Genomic DNA, 20535 nt, shown 5'->3' with positions numbered 1-20535 from the left:
CCAAAATCTGACCCAAAGGAATCTGGGCAAGGGATTTGTGCAGGAAAGAGGGCAGCACTGAGGTACCAGCCTCCCAGATGTGAGGACAGAGAAGACCACCAGTCCACTGAAAGAGCAGATTCATGAAATCTGAAACCCTAATGGAGGAACAACCAGTCCAGTCCATTTAGGGGCAACAACTAGCTTTTTGCACTTGTATCACAGTCTGTAATGTATGAAGAGCTTCATCTATATGACCCCACAACATATAGGACTCTCACAGCAGTTTTTTTTCTGTTTCTGAGAATCTAAACAAAACCAAACATGATACTTTAAGAAGAAATCAACTTGATTTTTCTCCTTCAGCAGTAGCAGATTCTAACTATACTCATCCTTTCCATCCCTTCTTGGAGTAAGGTACTGAACAAGTTCAGCCTCTACATTTAGAGTTATGGCTCATCTAGTCTTTGCAAATATTCCAAGTAGAAAACAGAAAATGCCTCACTGGTATCCCTGGTTTCTCAGATAACCCAATTAGGGCATTAGGACCACAAGCTCATTTTCCTTATATGAATGATATTTTTGCAATAGTACCACCAATTGTATGCATCAAGACTCTACTACTAAATGCATAACCTCAAAGTGAATTGCATGCATTTTAACATTGTGTGGTTTGTTGATTTATGATTCTTCTTAATAAACATATTTCAAATTTTTGGAAGAATTCCACAGAAGAAGGGGAAAAAAGAAATTCAATTACCATTTTAGTTTTGTAAAACTATTCTGGAGAGGATAGCAGATTGAAAATTAGAATTTCCAAAGTTTTAAACCCAGGGGGAAAGCATTTGCTAGCATTTAAAAGGACTGCATATGGTACTTACACTGAAGTGCCAGAGATCTGGAGAGTTGATACCCTGAGTCCTCTTGATGAGCAATGAAGGTTGTTTCATTAAGTGCAAAGACATCATTCTTAATTTGAAAACCGTGGGCAGAAACAGAAGCTGGGCTAATTTTTCCAGTGCTAATTCTAGAAGCTTGGCCACTGAAAACTAAAGGTATTCTCTTTGAGAAAGCATATTATTTTTACTCATGCTAAAACATTAAAACATCTTAGCTGATCAGTGGGGTGAGATTAGAAGACGTCTTTTTTGAATTGTCAGATTGTGGTGTACAAGGGAGAGAGCCATAGGGCTTGGTTCAGAAGAGCTTGCTAAGGTACTCAGCTCCCAGCATTAAAAAAATGCTGTTGATATACCATTTTGATTGAAAACACTTCTTTGCAAACCCTAGTCTTGGGATAGGAGGAAAATAACAATGGCTACGATCACTACAACTGATTTGCTATGATTCTCTCTGCTGAAATTGAGATAAAATTTGCCACATGCCACTCTGAAATTGATTACCTTCCCAACTCAGTCAATAGCAAAGAACTTGGTCTCACTAATTCAGAGTGGCTTAGGTCATGCCTCCCGCTGACAGTGTGACGGAGAAGCCAAAAGGAGCAGCTCTAGGGAGGGGCAGAGAAGGCAGCTCTTTTATCAGAATCTTCCTCTTCTTCCCTTAATGCACAAATGGGTGAGTACAATTAATCTCTGTTCTGTTATATAAATATTATGGGTGGGTGGGGCGGGTGGACGGAACCCCTTTGTTGGTTTCCAGTAGCTCATTCTCATTGACCCAGAATGAAGGAGAATTGGCTGTGAATTATAAGTGTACACAATGTATATCTTTAGAGAGTGGAAAGAGGTCTGTATATAATAAGATTTGCTTAAAGTTATTAGAGTAGAAAATAATTTCCGACATACCAAACACTCTTCTAAGCTAACCACTATGTAGATATTCAGCATTCTTTCCATTTATATCGTTGTCTTTTCCTCCTTTTTTTCTAATCACCGCTTATTTTTTCCTGATTAGCTCACTGGAAATATAGTAAATCATCTTTTTTCTGTAGAGAAACACGTATGTATGAGGTTTTTGTAATGATTTCTCAAGGAAAAAAATGTGTATTTTAAAAGTACAGAGGATGGATGACGCTTTCAAAAAATATAGTTATTCTTACTAAAACCATGAGAGATAAGCAAGGAAGATCTGTTATTCTCAAATTAAAGACTATTAAACTAAGATAAATAGAAAGATAACATGACCTGTTATGTTTGTTGGGCCAGAAATTGCAGAAGCACATATAGCAACATACTCTCTATCTTAATAATGACACGTCCTGCAATTTAGGGCCCCCTGTATCTCACTTTAAGATAGCGTGGGCTTGTAGAAACAGAAAATGAACATCACACTTTTTAATAAAAAAATCACACTTTTTAATAACTAGAATTTGTATATTGCGGTTCAGGTTTGTTACTTTAATTGCAGGAATTTGGCAGCGGAGGGATGTGGAAGCCACTCTTTAAATTTTAAAAAGTTCTCTCCTTGCCTGACACAGATGCAAATTGCTTGCTCATTACATTCTACCAGCCTTTTAAAACACGTTTACCAAAGCAGAAGCATTCTCTGGCAGTAAGACAGCTTACCTGCCAAGCTTGACATTTCTATAACCAAATCAATATTTCAGTAGCCTCCAACTATAAATCTGATGTTGATTTGAATTCTAGAGAGTAATGAATGATCCAATTAGAAGACAAAAAAAAGCAAAAAAAAAAAAAATAATTAGAGTGTTTATTCTTCCCTGATGATAAGGAGTCCTTGACAAGACAGAATACTGTTCCCAGCAAGCCTCTTTCTGTAGGTGTAATTGATCTTAGAAGTTAAAGGTTTGTTTGCATTTTTAACATTGGGAGTTAAATATATTGCTTTGATAGAACTGTTAAGTGGCAGTTTAACTGCCCCCACAGTTTATTACTCCTTTGTGTCTGAAATATGCAAAAATGCTCTGCTAGGTAAGATATATTTACAAGTGAGCATGGACATGATAACCAAATATGCAGCACAGTTCCTATCATGTCCTGGGACCCATTAACTGTCTGTTGAGTGAATGATAAATGCTATTACACTTCTTTCTATCAGTTTTTTTCTTTTGGGAGTCAAGGATTTGATAAACATTTAAACTCATCCAAATGCTCTATTCTACTGCAAATTTATCCATTCAATTCCATCCATCATCCATTCATTCATTCATTAATTTATTTACCCAATCAATGATTATTGTAACTAATATGATCAAAACGGTAGAACATACAGAGATGAGACAAAAACTGACCATCATTCTAAAGGGCTTAGACCATTAGGGAGAACTAGATAAACAGATATAAACATATTTAAAATCCTAAGGATACAGTGATAAACATTCAAGAGAGGCACACAATGCTGTGTACACTCATTCTTTCCTCCTGGATAAACCAGCAATTTCTAGGAAAGAGCTGAGCCAATATGGTTCAGTTAAATTTTGTCATGCTGAGAAAGTAATGCTCTGATTCACACGTATGGGGTAAGCATCAGACAGGAATGAATCTGGAGTGTAGAAGCCACAATTTTAGGTCCCAGCTTGCCTGGGATATTAGGAGAATGAAATGATACTATTCTTAGAGGCCATGAATGCTAGGTTAAAGATTGTTCTTCCACAGGCAGTCGGGTTTTGAGCAGGGATTCACAGCTTTACATTTTGAAAGTTTGCTCAAGGAATCTTTGTTGTGACCAACTGGAGCTGGGGGGGTGGGGGTGGGTGTTGACATTAGAACAGCAGAGACTCGGAAAAATCATGGTCAAGGTGTTGAAAGGTCTATACTGTAGAAGCTGCAGTGAATGCATGGAAAAGGTAGATGAAGGAAATAAATTTTGAGATAGAATGCATATGACTTTCACTTACTCAACATACACATTTGATTTTCAACCTAATTCTGAGGACTATACGAGGCACTATGGACATGTGTATAAATAAAGGACCTCATATATGTATGATATATATGATATACCATAGTGGTATTTTCACTTGGCTCAAAATTTGTCTGTTTCGTTTATCTGTAGACTAGCAAGATAAATAATTGCGTGGATTAAAGAAGATGATAACATCAAGGATATGTCTGAGGTTTCAAATCTGGGTGAGGAAGGTGATTTTGAACCGCCTAGTGGTTGAGAGCACAGACTTTGGAGGCAGAAATGCCTGGGCTGAGGTCTCAGCTCTGTCTCTCATGAGCTGTGTCAGCTTTGAGGAGCCTGACCTTAACCTTCCTTAAGTTTCTGTTTCCATCTCTGTGCATCAAGAATCATAATGTATCCTTTACTGTTTGTAGTAAGAACTCAGTGAGACAATGCATATAAAGTCCTTACATTAGAGGCTGTAAATGAGTAATTACTATTATAATTGGTTTTAAAAAGTAAAATTAGTGGCAGAATATAGGGAGAAGATTATGAGTTCAGTTCGATCCATATCCAGTAAACATTTTGAAATGTGGATCCAAAGAAGAGCAAAGATTCTGAACTGGCATTGCTGTGTCCCGAGACGCTGGCTGAATAGTAACAATGGATGATGGAGCTTTTCCAGGGGTCACGTACAAAGAGGGGAGCCATGGACAGATCCTCGAGAAATAACTGAATATAAGGGGTAGGTGGAAGAGCCAGGAAATGAATGAAGAAACTGGTAATATGAGAGACTTACATGTTTCACTATCTTCTTCAAATTAAAATCATTTGCCTTGTTTAAGAAAAAAATACAGGGGCCAGCCCGGTGGCACAGTTGTTAAGTTTGCACATTTTGCTTCGGCTGCCTGGGGTTCTCCAGTTCAGATCCTGGGTGTAGACCTACCTACCGCTTGTCAAGCTAAGCTGTGGCAGACATCCCACATATTAAGTAGAGGAAGATGGGCATGGATGTTAGCTCAGGGCTAATCTTCCTCAGCAAAAAGAGGAGGATTCAAGGTAAATGTTAGGTCAGGGCTAATCTTCCTCAAAAATAAAATAAAATAAAATAAAATAAATACAAACTTGAATTTCAGCAACATCACATTTGATTTAACTTCATTGTAACTCAAATTGGACTTCTTAAGAATCTTATTTGATATAAGCACTTTACATTTTCCTAGGCTTAGGAATTTCTCCTTGATAATGGGTGTTTTGGGGCAGCACCATGTGATTAACCCCTCATTGGAGCTTTGTTAGAGAACCTAATTGTTAACTTTACCAACTTAGTAATTCAACAAAATGCTTCGCACAGAGACTTCAAGATTGCGATGTGTGACACCTGCCTTTACCACACTGCTTTTTTACTTGTAAAAATTTACATGTAGGGACAATTACTAGTAAAGATGTGAGCAGATGTGACTAGTAAAGAGAAGTGTCTGAATGATTTAATAATTTGTTTTCCCTTCAGTATAGGGGAATCAGTGTTTGAGAGAAATCTCAGTATGATAATTTGGGGCTCTAAGTAGCATCAAAAAAAAAAGTCTTCAAACCCTCAAAATGAAGTTCTCAGCACACGAGTTCCAGAAAGCAAGCTGAGTTTAATTAAACCTCTCACTATGTGACCGGAGCGTGTATTTTGAGAACTCAATCTGCTCAAATCATAGAGTTGCAATTAATTTCGATTTTTTATGCTAAAATTGTTTACTTTTTTTCTTTCCAAACAGGAACTCTAGAATCTATGGTGTTTGGAGTAATAAAGATAGCAAGTATCTACTTTAGGAGCTTATTAAAAATAGGAACTGCATAAATAACCACACCCAATTTCCTGTCTTTCTCAAATACAGTCACTAATGAGAAACAACAAAACAGGGGACATAAAGAAAATTAGTAAACTAAGACGACAGAGCAGCAATTCCTAGCACACACAACGGTTTAAGACTTTTTCGCTATGTTGCTGCAATATAGCACTACTCATGTTAAGGATATATTTTCTTGAGTCAGAACTTCCAGGTTAAATAATTTTAAGAAAACAATGACATGACTTTTGAATAAGTGCTATGATACAAGAAATGTAATACATGGCTAAGAGATGGGATTTCCTCCTAAGTTATTTCTAATGTTTGTAAGCCTCTTGTTGTTTTTAAAAAGAGACATCTGGCAGTAGAAGCAGCTGCATTATCTCTAAATACTATTCTTTCTACACAGTGAAATGAAATGGGAGCCAAAATAAAGTAGCTAGCCAAAAGGGTCTTCAAAGGAAAGGTAAGGCAAACAAAAATTTTGTTAAGGAATTAAGCTCCTGACATATTTTGAACTGTTGAAGCAAGTTGGCTTCTCTTCATGCTCAAGTAAAAGTTAATTCATTTAAAGCGATCCTTCTAGAGAAGAATACCACTGAACAGATAACACCTACTAATTCAAGTGTTGACTATTATTAACAGGTGTTGAAAATCTAGAGAGGACTGACTATTTCTGTTTCCTTCAAAGTTATATGGGAGAAAGATAAGACCATTGGTTGAAACAATACTTTAGAATCATCCATGGATATTTTTCCTTTCTCAACACCACAGCTTACTGCTTATGAACTGAATTAACAAAGCATTTATTTCACATAATAGTGTCCTAAAGATCTGGCCCTGAAAACTGTGGGACTGACTAAAAGATGAATTGATATTGAACTGAATTAAGTCAGTAATACATGGCAATTTGGTCATTTTAGTGATATTTGGAAACATATGGATTTAGATTCAAATCCTAGTTTTTTGCCTACTTTTTTCTTTTTTTTTTTTGAGGAACATTAGCCCTGAGCTAACATCTGCCGCCAATCCTCTTTTTGCTGAGGAAGACTGGCCCTGAGCTAATATCCATGCCCATCTTCCTCTACTTTATGTGTGGGACGCCTACCACAGCATCGCTTGACAAGCGGTGCCACATCTTCACCCGGAATCTGAACCCGCAAACCCCGGGCCACTGAAGCAGAACATGGTACTTAACCACTGCGTCACATGGCCAGCCCCTCTTTTGCCTTCTTAGTAGGTACTTGACCCTTGAACTGTAATAGATCTTATAGGGAGTCGTGAGGATTAAATGAAGTGATGTCTGTGGAGCCCACACAGTGTATAACACTCAACATAGTGTAGATAAGGGCACTCACTTGACTTTATAATCTCCTTCTCCCTTTGTGTCGGATTCGGCTTTGTGGAGTTAGAGCAAGGGACAATTATATTCGGTTTTATATCTATAAAAACACTCATGCCTGAATGAGAGAGTCTCTTATTGACTCAATGTCATCATAATAAGACCATGAAGTAGATTTTCTATTGTTAAAAACATTGGTTTTAAAACTATGGAAAGTCATAAATGAGTCATGGCAACCTTTTCACAAAAGCACAGATTATACAGAAATGTATGATTCATCTGTGTTTTCCTTAAACTTTTACCTGGGTGAGAGAGGAGGTTGTATTGATTTTTACATCTCCTTCTAGGATTATTAGAGTATATGCTTTAACTATGAAATTTATGCTCAAAATAGAGAGTGATAGCTGACACCAAATCCTCTACTTTAAACTGAATGGGAAACCTATTACAGTTTTCCTATTTTACACAAATTCTATAAAAAGAATGGATTTTATGATGTGAAAAAGGTTCAATAAAGAATAATAAAAATTACCTACAATCATAAAGAGCTACAGCTCATTTGATGAAGAGAATGTATATACAGGATATTTAGAAAAAATGCTCCTCTCATTCCCAAGCCCTCTCCCTTTAAAACATATAAGAGAAAATGAGTTCCATTTAGGATGAACATTTGTGGGGCTGGCCCCATGGCTGAGTGGTTGAGTTCGCACCTTCCCCTTCGGCGGCCTGGGGTTTCCCCAGTTCGGATCCCAGGTGCCGACATGGCATAGCTTGTTAGACCGTGTTGAGGTGGTGTCCCACGTGCCACAACTAGAAGGACCCACAACTAAAATATACAACTATATACTGGGGGAATTTGGGGAGAAAAAAAAGAAAAAAGAAAGATGAACATTTGTGAGTTTTTCTTAAAACTTAGAAAAATGGTGAAAACTTTGGTTGTTAGTAGTGTTTTTCCTGCATTTTATGAAATGTTACAATAAATAAACTGGCACACACATCACCTCTCACTTGTGTGAACAGATTTATAGAATAAATGCCTAGAAGTGTGATTGCTGAGTCACTGGATAGAAACTTTAAATATTAAAAGATAAGACAAATTTCCCTTAAAAGTTGCACTAGTTTATGTTGCCACCAAAGGCATACAAGCGTAAACATTTTACCACATCTTACCAGCACTAGATACTATCAACCATTTAATCTTTGCCAATCAGATAAGTGAAAATTGCATTTTGTTGCTTTAATTTGTCTTTCTTTAATCATGAGTTGGAGTTAACCTTTTCTCATATGATTATTAACCACTTGTGTATCTTTTTTTCTGAATTTTACCTGCTCAAGAAATTTGTCATTGTTCATGATCTGATATCATTCTCCTAATGATCCTGTGATAGAAGTGCTATAGTCATGCACATTTTACAGAAAATAAATCTAGGGCTAATTAATATTTAGTATCACGCCCTGTATGACCAAAATTATAAATGGCAAAGGTAAAGTTTGTACACGAGGTTGTCTAACACCAAGTTAATTGTCCAACCCACATGGCCATATTGAGCCCATCTCCTGCCTACAGAGACAATCACGTGGCTTTTGTCTTTTTATTTATACTATACCATTTCAATCATTCAGATATTTAGTCAGAAAGTATAAGTCCTAATTATGTGCCTGGCACTGTGACAGTTTCTGTATCTATAGCAATAAACAATTCATAATTAATAAGTACCTTAGTGAATATACATTTTATTTCAGTGTATAATTCAAAATAATCTTACAATTTAATTACAAATGTGACAAGTACAGCAAAGGAGAATTACAGGGCACTGGGCATATGAGTAACAGGCAGCTGACTGGCATCAGATTTAGGGAGCCCCGAATAAGCATAATCAGGGTGCATAATTTGTAAAAAATACTTTGGGAGATAAAAGACAGATAACAAATACTAGAGTGAAAATGTCTTAAAATTTTCATTTATCCTTACAAAAATGGTTTCATCCAAACTTTTAACTTGGTTTTGAAAAAATCCCCAAAATGTGCAAATTTATCAACCATTAGAAAAAATTTTTTTCTGAACCTTTATTTCTCTGACAAGCAGTAAACAGCAGATGGAAGGACCGAGATTTTCATAAGATGGAGAGAGGAAAATGTGTATATTTGGGGATACTAAGGAAGGTGGTAGATGAAGAGGTTCTTATAATAGAAATAAACCTTGAATGGACGAGGAAAAATCCACCTCTTTACTCATTCTTCTTTTTAATTAATAATCTACGTTTGCAGATATTTTTTGGAGAAATTAAATTGCTCGGTCGTATAATGCCTTAACTGATTGAGTTAACCAAACCAGAAAATAGAACATTAATCAGCTGTGGAATTCTGAACTGTTCTGCATATATCGAATATAGTTTCATTAACCATAAATAAGAGGAAATGTTTTTCATATCATAGAATATAAGCAGAAAGAAATTTGTGATATATTAGTTGAACCACATGAACTTGTCAATATTTGACCATTGTTAACTTACAAAAAGTGCAATTTGATATGGTTCAAGTACGTACGTGACCCATGTACAACAAACCCAAGTGCTTTTCCTATGTATTTACTCACAGACAGATGAATAAACACATCTATAGAGGATGTAAAACTTCTCATATACCTAACTCTGTCATTCACACATGTGAAGAGAGGAAAAGAGAGATTTAAGAAAAAAAAAGATGGAGAAAATAGAAAAAAATGCAAATATTTTAGAAGCTCTTGTAATTGGATATTAAAAACTCAAGTCATGAAATGCACACATTTCTTTCCCACATAGCTTCTCCTGCAACTAGTTCAGATAGAAGACAGATAAATGAGCCAGAGACCAGGAAGTAATTGCTGTCTGAAATGTAGCATCCTGAAGTGCTGCTTACATTTTTTTTCATTTTTCATTTTGGGGTTTTTTCCTCAAAAATAGTGCATTAAAAGAAAAAAAGAAATACAAAAAATAAAATAAAAAATATTCCTAACTTTGTTGAATCTATATTATTAAATACGTACACATATATGTGTCTATATGTAAAATATAGATATATATAAAACATACGAATGTATATCTAGATTTTTTAATTTTAGTCTTAAAAGAGCTAAATGACTTAGACTGTCATTAACTGAGATACCGCCCTTTCCTTTTATGGTACCAGAGATTGTTTAGAATGCTCCCTGGTGATGGAAACTAAAGAGTAATTGAATAATGTTATTTATTTATAACCTGTTTTTATTGGAGTAGAGGTAGAAAGTTGTTGAAGTCCATCAACTAGAGAATGTTCCAAAGAAAAATATTACTTCTACAAGATTAGATACAGTAGAAACTTTTAAACCATGAGAACATAGATCTCCATAAAGCATAATTTACAGACTTTTCAGAACTGCCTAATATGAACTAGCTATTGAGTCCTTACTTTGTACCAAGGATTATTCCAAGTGCTAGGGAATGAGACAAAGTCTTTGGTTTAATAAAGCTTAACTCGTTTCCAATGTTTTCCCCCATTTTAGTAAAGTTACAAGGAGATCTTCTCTTTCCTCTTTTGATGTATTTCAACATACCATGGCTTCTCCACCATACAAATAAAGTAAGTAGATTTTCACAAAGATTTACTGGTCCTTATGCCATAGTCAAGGCATGAAAGACTAGACATCAAGTGAAATATAGACATAATAAAGTTTAAGGTCAGAAAAAGAAAATCTGTTGAAAGTTTTCAGGTTACTGAGATTCTGACGTTTAAAAAGGGTATCAATTTTGTATCAAATTTGTTTGTAATAGCATATTTAAATAAACTAATTTTCCAGTAAATGAAAGTTTAAATTTTTAAAAATCTCCAGATAGTTTATTATACAACTAATTAATCACAAAAATAAATTACTTTATCACAAAATTAATTTACTATGAAACTCATTTGCCTGGACTTCTCAAATTAAAAGCTGGTCTTTTTGACCATCAATAACTGAACTAATGGCTATGATGAAATCTTTCCAGAGAATGCCCAGTAAGGAGACAAAAGTGTCTGAGGGTAGAGTAAGAGTACCAGAGAGTATTGGTATCAGTGGTATCAGAGAGTATTGTTTTTTCCCATGGCACTTGACAGAAGCCTAATAAAAATTTATTCACCAATGTTCTATTCTGGCTCACCATATCTTTGAGGAACATGTTCTAAATCTGAGAAGTTCTAGAAATATCACAAATGAAAGCAAAATACATGTAAAAAGAAATTTTACCTCTTAAAATAAACTTTTTAACTCCACATGAGTTAACATTTTTGGTATCTGACTACAATTATGGAGTATGCATTTGTGGATATTCATAAGAAAGACACTTTACTCTGGAAGAAGGAAAGGTGACATGGGGGAAAGAGCTACTCAGGATTTAGTGAGATCTCAGTATTAACTTTGGTTCTGCCACTTATTGACACTTGACTTTAGAAAAGATACTAAACTTTACCAAAGTTTAGTTTACCAAAACTTGCTGTGCCTTAAGTCCCTTATCTGTTGAATGGGGATATTATCCACCTTACTAGGTTGTTCTGAGAATTGAACTGGACAAAGTATCTTAAGTGTTTACCAATGAATAAACTTTTCACGTATTACCTCTTGTTTTCTTTTTTTTTTTTGCTCTCATAAAGTGTATTTTGTTTAGCTATCTTCCTAAAGATTTTGTTTTTAAAGTTGATGGGGAACAGATTTAGTCAATGTTTCTCAATATAAGATTAGCTTCTTAGAAATAATTATATTTCAGGAGTCATCTTAACAATTCCTGGACATATTTTTTCCTCTAAGTCCCTGAATATTTCAGACAAAATCCTATCCCCAGCCCATGGCAGTTCAGATACTCACACCCTCATTTTTTTTTCTTTTTTTTGGTGAGGTAGATTGTCCCTGAGCTAACATCTGTTGCCAATCTTCCACTTTTTTCTTTTCTCTCCAAAGCTGCAGTACACAGCTGTATATCCTAGTTGTAGGTCATTCTAGTTCTTCTATGTGGGACGCTGCCACAGCATTGCTTGATGAGTGGTGTGTAGGTCCATGACCAGGATCTGAACTGGTAAACCCTGGACCCCTGAAGAAAAGCATGGAGAACTTTAACCACTTGGCCATGGGGCTGGCCCTGCTCACACCCTCATTTTGAGGTGTTTACACACTTCAAATAATACACACAAGAAATTCTCAATGAAATGAGGCTGAGAGAAGTTAAAGGGAAACTTGTAATAAGTGCCAACCTCTTCTTTTAAGAAGAGTTTTTCAAAGTGACAAAAGATATGAAGATCTCCTAGTAAATGACTCTTTATGACTCACTTACTAGTAACTAGATAATTGAAAGAGTCATAGAAGTGTTGAACACATCTGAATCTTTTTTTTTTTTTTGGTGGGGAATATTTGCCCAGAGCTATTATCTGTTGGCAATCCTCCTCTTTTTTTTTGCTTGAGGAAGATTGGCCAGAGTTAACATCTATGCTAATCCTCCTCTATTTTTTTTTTTTTTGTATGTGGGACACCTGCACAGCATGGCTGGAGAGTAGAGTAGGTCCACACCCAGGATCTGAACCGCTGAACCGTGGCCACTGAAGCGGAGTACGCAGAACTTTAACCACTTAGCCACGGGACCAGCTCCAAGCCTGAATCTTTTATTTTCCAGTTCATCATTTTAATGCCATGTTGTCCTTATTTCAACAGCGCTTATGACAGTAATGTAAAATCCTGTTACAAAATGAGAGAAATAAAGTCAATGACTGCACAGGGGTGATATTCAGAGCTAAAATGAACTAAAGCTCAGAAAATAAAGGCTCTAATTCTACCTTTGCTACAAACCACTCCTTGTGTTTTCTGGTTTGGAAAAGGGATTCAAAAATTCTGCTAACACACTATCCATGCTTTCTTTAGCAAATAAGAAGAAACTTATTTGCTCTATAGAAAGAAAATAGACACGACCAACCACCACGAGCAATTTATGAAAGATTTAAGAATTGAGTGAAAGTCTCCCTTTCTCCTAGTTCAATTTTCTTTCTACAAACCCAAGCTGCCTTCCTGAAAATAATTGTGCATACATAGAACTAATTATATTTACCTTTACAGTATTTGTGAAAGGCAGAGACTAATTTCATGCATTATTTTTATTTTACAGATTGAAGGAGAGTGAAGAACGAGAAACAGTAGACACAGTTAAATGATTATTCACTGATAGCAGGAGAATCAGGCAAATCCCACCACCTGTTTATGGCCTCCCAACACAGACTCACTGACCAGAGAAACCATCAGTAAGAAAGTCTAAAGTTATCTTTGTTCCTCAAAGCAATGAAATGTAACACTCACAGTAGTTTTTCTGGGTACAATAGCCTTTCTGGGTAGGCCACTGGACTTTGGGTATATCCATTTAACTTTCTGGGATTTAGCTCCAACATCTAGAAATAAAGAAATTGACTAAATAACCTTTGAGTTTCCTTCCATCTTTAAGTCTCTATAATTATGAAAAATATAATTATGAATATTACAATTAAAATTTTATTATGAATATAATTATATCATTAATTCCTTGAGCAATGGCAGTTCATTTAAATTAAAAATTATGTTATTTCTCTATATTTATATAAAATATTTCAAACAAAAATATTATTAGAAAATATTTTTTAAAAGTCTATGAATCCACTACCCAGCTTCAAAATGCTTAACAACTATTCTATTTTACTCAGAATTTTAAAAATATACTACAAATACAATTGAAAATTCTGACTAATGTCACTGAAGCCTACCCAGAAGCTATTTTGGGGTAATATATATTATTGTTACCATATATATTCTTATGCTGCTATAATCCATATTACACAGAATGTATATAATAGCCCTCTTTTTATATTTTAAGATTTTATTTAAATAGTGTATCATATCATTTAAAAAATGTTTTTGAGATATTTCTTCATTGATACAGTAGGTCTAGTTCATTCATTTCTAATTGCTCTTCAGTATTTCACTGTATCGAAATATATGAATCTATCTATCCATTCTCTTATTTTTGGACAAGGACATGAAGTGCTGATAAACTGACTCAAGAAACAAACAAAAAGACCCTGATTGCAGCACTTGCTGAGGAGTATACCAAGACTGATTTCAATCTACCAATGGCTTAACAGCCGGCTCACAGGATTTCTGAATTTTTACAAGTCAGCTTTCTAAGATGAGCCTTCACACTACCTACGCCTTTCACAGAGGCAGATATATAGCAGACTAGGTAGAGTCTTTCTCTCTCTCATTCTCTCTCCCCTTCTCTGTCTTCACCCTCAGCCCACCCCCTTCCTCCTTCTGCTAACAAATACAGAAAACATACTTACACTTTAGGAAAATCTTTTCAAAAGCTAATTCTGACTTGCTGAATAGAATGCTAACCAAGAGTGAAAAGTCCATTTTAACTTTTTAAACTTTTTTTAATGGATTATTCTTTTGGTGTCACATTAATGAAAACTTTTCCTAATCTAAGATCATGTAGAATTTTCTCCTATATGTTCTTTCAGAAGTTTTATAGATTTAGGTTTTAGACTTAGGTCAACAATATATGCATAGTTTTTTGAATATGGTACCAGGAATGAACAGAAATTCTTTCTGTTTTTTTTTTTTTTTTTTTGCATATGGGGAACCAATTATTCCAGCATCATTTGTGGAAAAGATTATCCTCTGTGTGCTGCATTGTTTTTGTTCCTTTGTTAAGAATCAGTGGTCCAAATAAGTGTGGATCTGTTTCTGGACTTTCCATTCTGTTCAGTTGATTTGTCTATTTTTACACCAACACTTACAGTGTCTTAATTACTGTAGTTTATTCAAAATTAAAACTTCTCTTCATAAGGTCCCATGAGAGAATAAAAAGACAAGCTACAGAATGGGAGAAAATATTTGCAAAGCATTTATCTGATAAAGGGCTTGTATTCATAATATATAAGAGTATAACTTACCAAGAGGCAGGAAAATATACAACTTCAGGCTACTCTAGCCATTCTGTCCCATATAAGGGAGGAAAAAACCACAACTGAGAAGCACAGGTTAAGTTCACAGACCAGGAGCATGGGCTCGCCAAAAGACTGAGCCTAATCACAGGTCTATAGAACACTTCTGCTTCCCCACACCTCACCACAACATTATTAAAGGCTTATTTACCACAGTTCCTTTTATCCAGTATATAATATACATCTTTCAGCAAAAAAAATTATGTCATATTAAAAAGCAAAAACACAGTTAGAAGAGATTGAACAAGCATCAGAACCAGAGTCAGATATGGCAAGATTGTTAGGATTACCATTTTTAAAACCTATGATTAATATGCTAAAGATTTTAATGGAAAAAGTAGACAACATGCAAGAACAGATGGATCATGTAAGCAGAAAGATGGAAATTCTAAGAAAGAATCATAATGAAATGTTGGAGATCAAAAACATTGAAATAGAAATGAAGAATGCCTTTGATGTGCTCATTAGCAGACTGGACACAGCTGAGGAAAGAATCTCAGAGTTTGATAGATGACAATAGAGCTTCCAATACTAAAAAGCAAAGAGGAAAAAGACTTTAAAAGATAGAATAGAATATCCAAGAACTGTGGGGAAAGTACAAGTATAATATATGCACCATGAGAATACCAGAAGGAGAAGAGAGAAAGAACACAAGTAATACTGGAAGTAACAAAACTGAGGCATTCCCCTAAACTAATGTCAGACATCAAAGTACAGATCCAGGAAGCTCAGAGAACACTGAACAGGATAAATGCCAAAAGAATCCACACCTAGGCATATAATATTCAAACTTCAGAAAATCAAATACACAGAAAAATATTGAAAGAAGCCGAAGGATAAAACCTTACCTGTAGAGGAGCAGAGAATGACACCTGACTTCTCCTCAGAAACCATGCAAGCAAACACAAAGTGAAATGAAATAGTTAAAGTGTTGAGGGGAAAAAACCCCACCAACCTAGAATTCTATACCATGCAAAATTATCTTTCAAAGGTAAAGGAGAAATAGACTTTCTCAGACAAACGAAAATTGAGGGAATTTGTTGCCAGTAGACTTGCCTTGCAAGAAATGTTAAAAGAAGTTCTTTAGACAGAAAGAAAAAAACATAGGTCAGAAACTCAGATCTACATAAAGAAAGCACTGGAGAAGGAACAAGTGAAGGCAAAGTAAAAAGTTAAATCTATCTTATACTTAATTGATCCAACAGATAACAGTGCAGCCAAAATAACAATAGAAACAATGCATTAGATTGTTTGCTTATGTATATTGTTATATATATTATATATATGTGTACACACACCCCCACACACATATATATACACACACACACATACACACGCATATGGTCATGTGCCACATAATGACATTTTGATCAACAATGGACTATATATACCATGGTGGTTCCATAAGATTGGTATCATATAGCTTAGGTGTGTAGTAGGCTGTACCATCTGGGTTTGAATAAACGCACTCTATGATGTTCACACAACAACAAAATCGCCGAACAATGCATTTCTCAGAACATATGCCCATCGTTAAGTGATGCATGACTGTGTAAATACTTATTACAAGTGAAATGAATGACAGTAATGCTACAAGAGATGAGGGGGAAGAAGAGAAATATTTTGTTATTGTAAGTTGTCACTGGCATTTGTACTACCTGTGAAGAGGTATAGTGTTACTTGAAAGTGGACTTGGATGAGTTGTAAGCGTACACTGCAAAATCTAGAGCAACCAACAAAAAAAGATTTTTTAAAAAGTGTAATTGATATGCTAAGAAATGAGAGAAAATGGGATCATATAAAATGCTCAATTAAAACCACAAGTCAGAAAATGTGTGAAGACAAAAATAGGAACAAAGAACAAAGACAACAAATAGAAAATGGTAACAAATACAGATATTAATCCAACTATATCAACAATCACTTTAGATGCCAGCAGTCTGAACATACCAATTATAAGAGAGAAATTGTCAGAGTGAATCAAAAAATAGGACTCAAATAGATTTTCTCTACAAAAAACTCACTTTAAATATAAAGTTACCTATAGATTAAAAGTTAAGGGATGGAGAAAGATATACCAGGGTAACATTAATAGAAAGCAAGAGTAGCTACATTAATTTCAGAGAGAGAAGACTTCAGAGCAAGGAGAGCTATAAGAGATAAAGTGCAGCATTATATAATTATCATTACACAACAATAAAGGGGTCACTTCTCCAAGAAGACATAACAATCCTCAATGCACTTAAGAACACAGACTCAAAATACATGAGGCAAAAACTGATAGAACAGCAATGAGAAACAGATGAATTCACTATTATAGTTGGACACTCTGGCACCCTTTATCACAAATGGACAGATCCAGCAGGCATAAAATCAGGACAAATATGGTTGAACTCACTATAATCAATCAACTGGATATAATGGACAGCTATAGGCTTCTTCATCCAACAACAGCAAATTACACACTATTCTCAAGCTCACATGAATCATTCACCAAGACAGACCACATTCTGGGTGATAAGAGACATCTTAACAACTTTACAAGAATAGAAATCATACAATCTCTACTCTCAGACCACCATGGAATTAAACTAGAAATTGAACTAGAATCACATGTGGTCAGTTCAGGGCCTGAGGTCTACATGGAGAGGCAAAAGACTCAGAATAGCCAACTCAATATTAAAAGAAGAACAAAATGGGAGACCTGATACCACCTGACTTTAAGGCTTATCAATCAAGACAGTGTGGTATTGGTGGAAGAGACAAATACATCAATGGAACAGAGCAGAGAGCCCAGAAATAGACCCACATAAATATAGGCAACTGATCTTTGACAAAGGAACAAGGGGGATATAGTGAAGCAATGCTAGTTTTTTCAACAAATGGTATAGAACAACAGTATATCCACGTTCAGAAAAATGAACCTAGACACAGACCTTACGCCCCTCACAAAAATCAACTTAGAACAGATTATAGCCCTAAATGTAAAACACAAAACTATAAAACTCCTAAAAGATAAGAAAAGAGAAAACCTAGATGACCTTGGGTATGGCAATGACTTTCTAGATAGAACACCAAAGACATGATCCGTGAAAGAAATAAATGATAAGTTGAACTTCATTAAAATTAGAAACTTCTGCTCTGCAAAAGACAATCTCAAGAGAAGCAGAAGATGAGGCACAGACCAGGAGAAAATATTTGTAACAGATACACCTGATAAAGGACTGCTATTCAAAATATACAAAAAACTCTGAACAAGAGAATGAGCAGCCTGATTACAAAAGTGGGGAAGTGATATGAACAGTTACCAGAAGATACACAGATGTAAAGTCAGATGTTCAATATCATATATTCCCTCATCTTAAACCTATCACTGATCACACATGCTTGTCTTAAATAATTTATTCCTCCTCTTAGCTTGTTAAGCACTGTGTACTTCTCACAGAACTTCTCATTTTATAATGTGTGTGCATTACAACATGTACCCCCTGACAAGGTAAACATTTGGGGGGCACAGGGGCCATGTCATCTTCTGCTTTGAGGTTCACAGAATGGCTGAACAAGGATGGAACCCAATAAATGCTTGAGCTTGTTGATTTTAATAAGAATAAGATCAAGTGCTAGGCGTATATATAGCAGGTACTCAATAAATGTCAATTTCTTTCCTTCCTGGTGTATCTCAAGTAATCAGAGAAGGTGTCTAAATTGATTGTGGGAAATAATTCTCAAGGGTCTGACGAGTCTTATTGTACTTTTCCAAAACACCAATGCTGACTTCATTTATTTCATTAAAATCTGATTGATAATTATAATAGATAACCTAGAGGAGACTATCTTACACGATCACTTGGACAGCATAAGTCTTTTTACGTATTGCACTTTGAAACATATGCATTTTTGTGTTCATTGTTAATGTTATATATTTTGTTATGATTTCTGAAATATATATATATATTTTCTTTTTTTCTGAGGAAGATTTGCTCTGAGCTAAAATCTGTTGCCAATCTTCCTCTACGTTGTATGTGGGTCACTGCCACAGCATGGCTGGCAACAAGTGGTAGGGAACAAAACCCGGGCTGCCAAAGTGGAGCATGCTGAATTTAACCAGTAGGCCATAGGGCCAGTCCCTGAAATGTATATATTTTAATATAATATTCTCTTTAATTTATATAGAAAATCTGAAAACTTTTAAAACCTAACATCCCCAACTGTGTTTTGAGAAAGATTTCATCATGCTGTTAGTGAGTACTCCCTCCAAAATGAGAAACAATTTGGGAAATGCTTGTTTAAGCAAGTTTTTAATATGCTTATGTGCATTAAGAAGCTCCAAGAACGAGATCTGAGATTCGGTTGTTTCCGATAAGACATGGCAATCAAACCATTTAATGTTGTTCAGGTTTTTTTTTGTTTGTTTTGAACACCTGTTAATATTTCTCATCATTAGTAAGACATTTTGGAAAGTAGTGTTGTAAGGTGATGAATTTTCATCAACACACAATGCAATGTACTTCCATACAAAAGAAGAATTTGAAGAGTTCATATCGCCACAACCAGTTTCAAAGGAATGGAAGGAACATGAACAGATTGGATAATGCTCACCAACAAAGCATTGTGTCATTGTCTGGTTGCTTTGGGTATGAATATGAACCACTTTCAGAAATGATCCTTCATTTAAATCAGATATAGCTTCTAAGTGAATGACATTTAAATACCACACCTGATATTTGCTCAAATGAGATTACGATACTTTAAAATTTTAAAGGAGTATGTTCTCTGAAATGAATGTGGAGACCAGAGAAGAGGGAAATACTGAAAATTTTTAAATAGAAAAGTGGTCACACCGACACGAGGAGATCCCTGGCTCTGAGGAGAATGCTCATTCCATTGGGTTACATTTAGTCTGAGTGATGACTTCAATGCTGCCTTCTAAACTGACACTGAGCTGAACAATAAAAATGAGCTTTAGCATGTTAATATGGGAAATAGGATTTCTCTTATTTATCTCTTTAAATAAAATAATCTAAAACAATGAGAAATATTCATCATTTCTTCTGTTTCTCAAATCTAACTGAGGAATGAATCCATTAGTCACACTGGGTAAAACAATAAGGGACTATCTCCTTGGAGGTTTTATTGCATTATTTACAAAAGTAGGCAATAATTTATTGTCTCCAGGAGATTACTGTCATGGAACCTAGAAAAATTCATACACTTCATCTCTATTCAATATATATGGCAATTGCAGCATTTTTTTTTTTTTTTTTTGGTGAGGAAGTTTCACTGTGAGCTAATATCTGTTGCCAATCTTCTTCTTTTTTTGCTTGAGGAAGATTAGCCCTGAGCTAACATCTGTGCCAATTTTCCTCTATTTTATATGTAGGTTGCTGCTACAACATGGCTTGATGAGTGGTGTCGGTCTGCACCTGAGATCCGAACTTGAGAACCGGGCCGCTGAAGCGGAGCATGCCAGACTTAACCACTACACCACGGGGCTGACACCACAGTGTTTTTATTACTAAATAAAATATTTTTCATTAAATCCTTTTGCCACAGTGTTATGGG

General features: G+C 35.3%; 1 long non-coding RNA gene across 2 annotated transcripts; it reads left to right on the top strand.

The window, feature by feature from the left end:
- The first annotated feature begins 982 nt into the window (after window positions 1-982).
- Window positions 983-20529, top strand: LOC102148255 (uncharacterized). Of its 2 annotated transcripts, XR_289749.3 has the most exons (5): window positions 983-1554; window positions 3955-4028; window positions 10487-10563; window positions 13107-13239; window positions 20354-20529. It is a non-coding gene; the product is annotated as an uncharacterized lncRNA (long non-coding RNA). The 2 variants fall into 2 exon arrangements; XR_289748.3 differs by lacking the exon at window positions 3955-4028 and having other exon boundaries at window positions 990-1554.
- Window positions 20530-20535: the final 6 nt, after the last annotated feature.

Source organism: Equus caballus, chromosome 29 (assembly GCF_041296265.1).
Source record: "Equus caballus isolate H_3958 breed thoroughbred chromosome 29, TB-T2T, whole genome shotgun sequence".
Lineage (NCBI taxonomy): Eukaryota > Metazoa > Chordata > Mammalia > Perissodactyla > Equidae > Equus > Equus caballus.
This window is presented reverse-complemented; position numbering and strand designations above follow the sequence as displayed.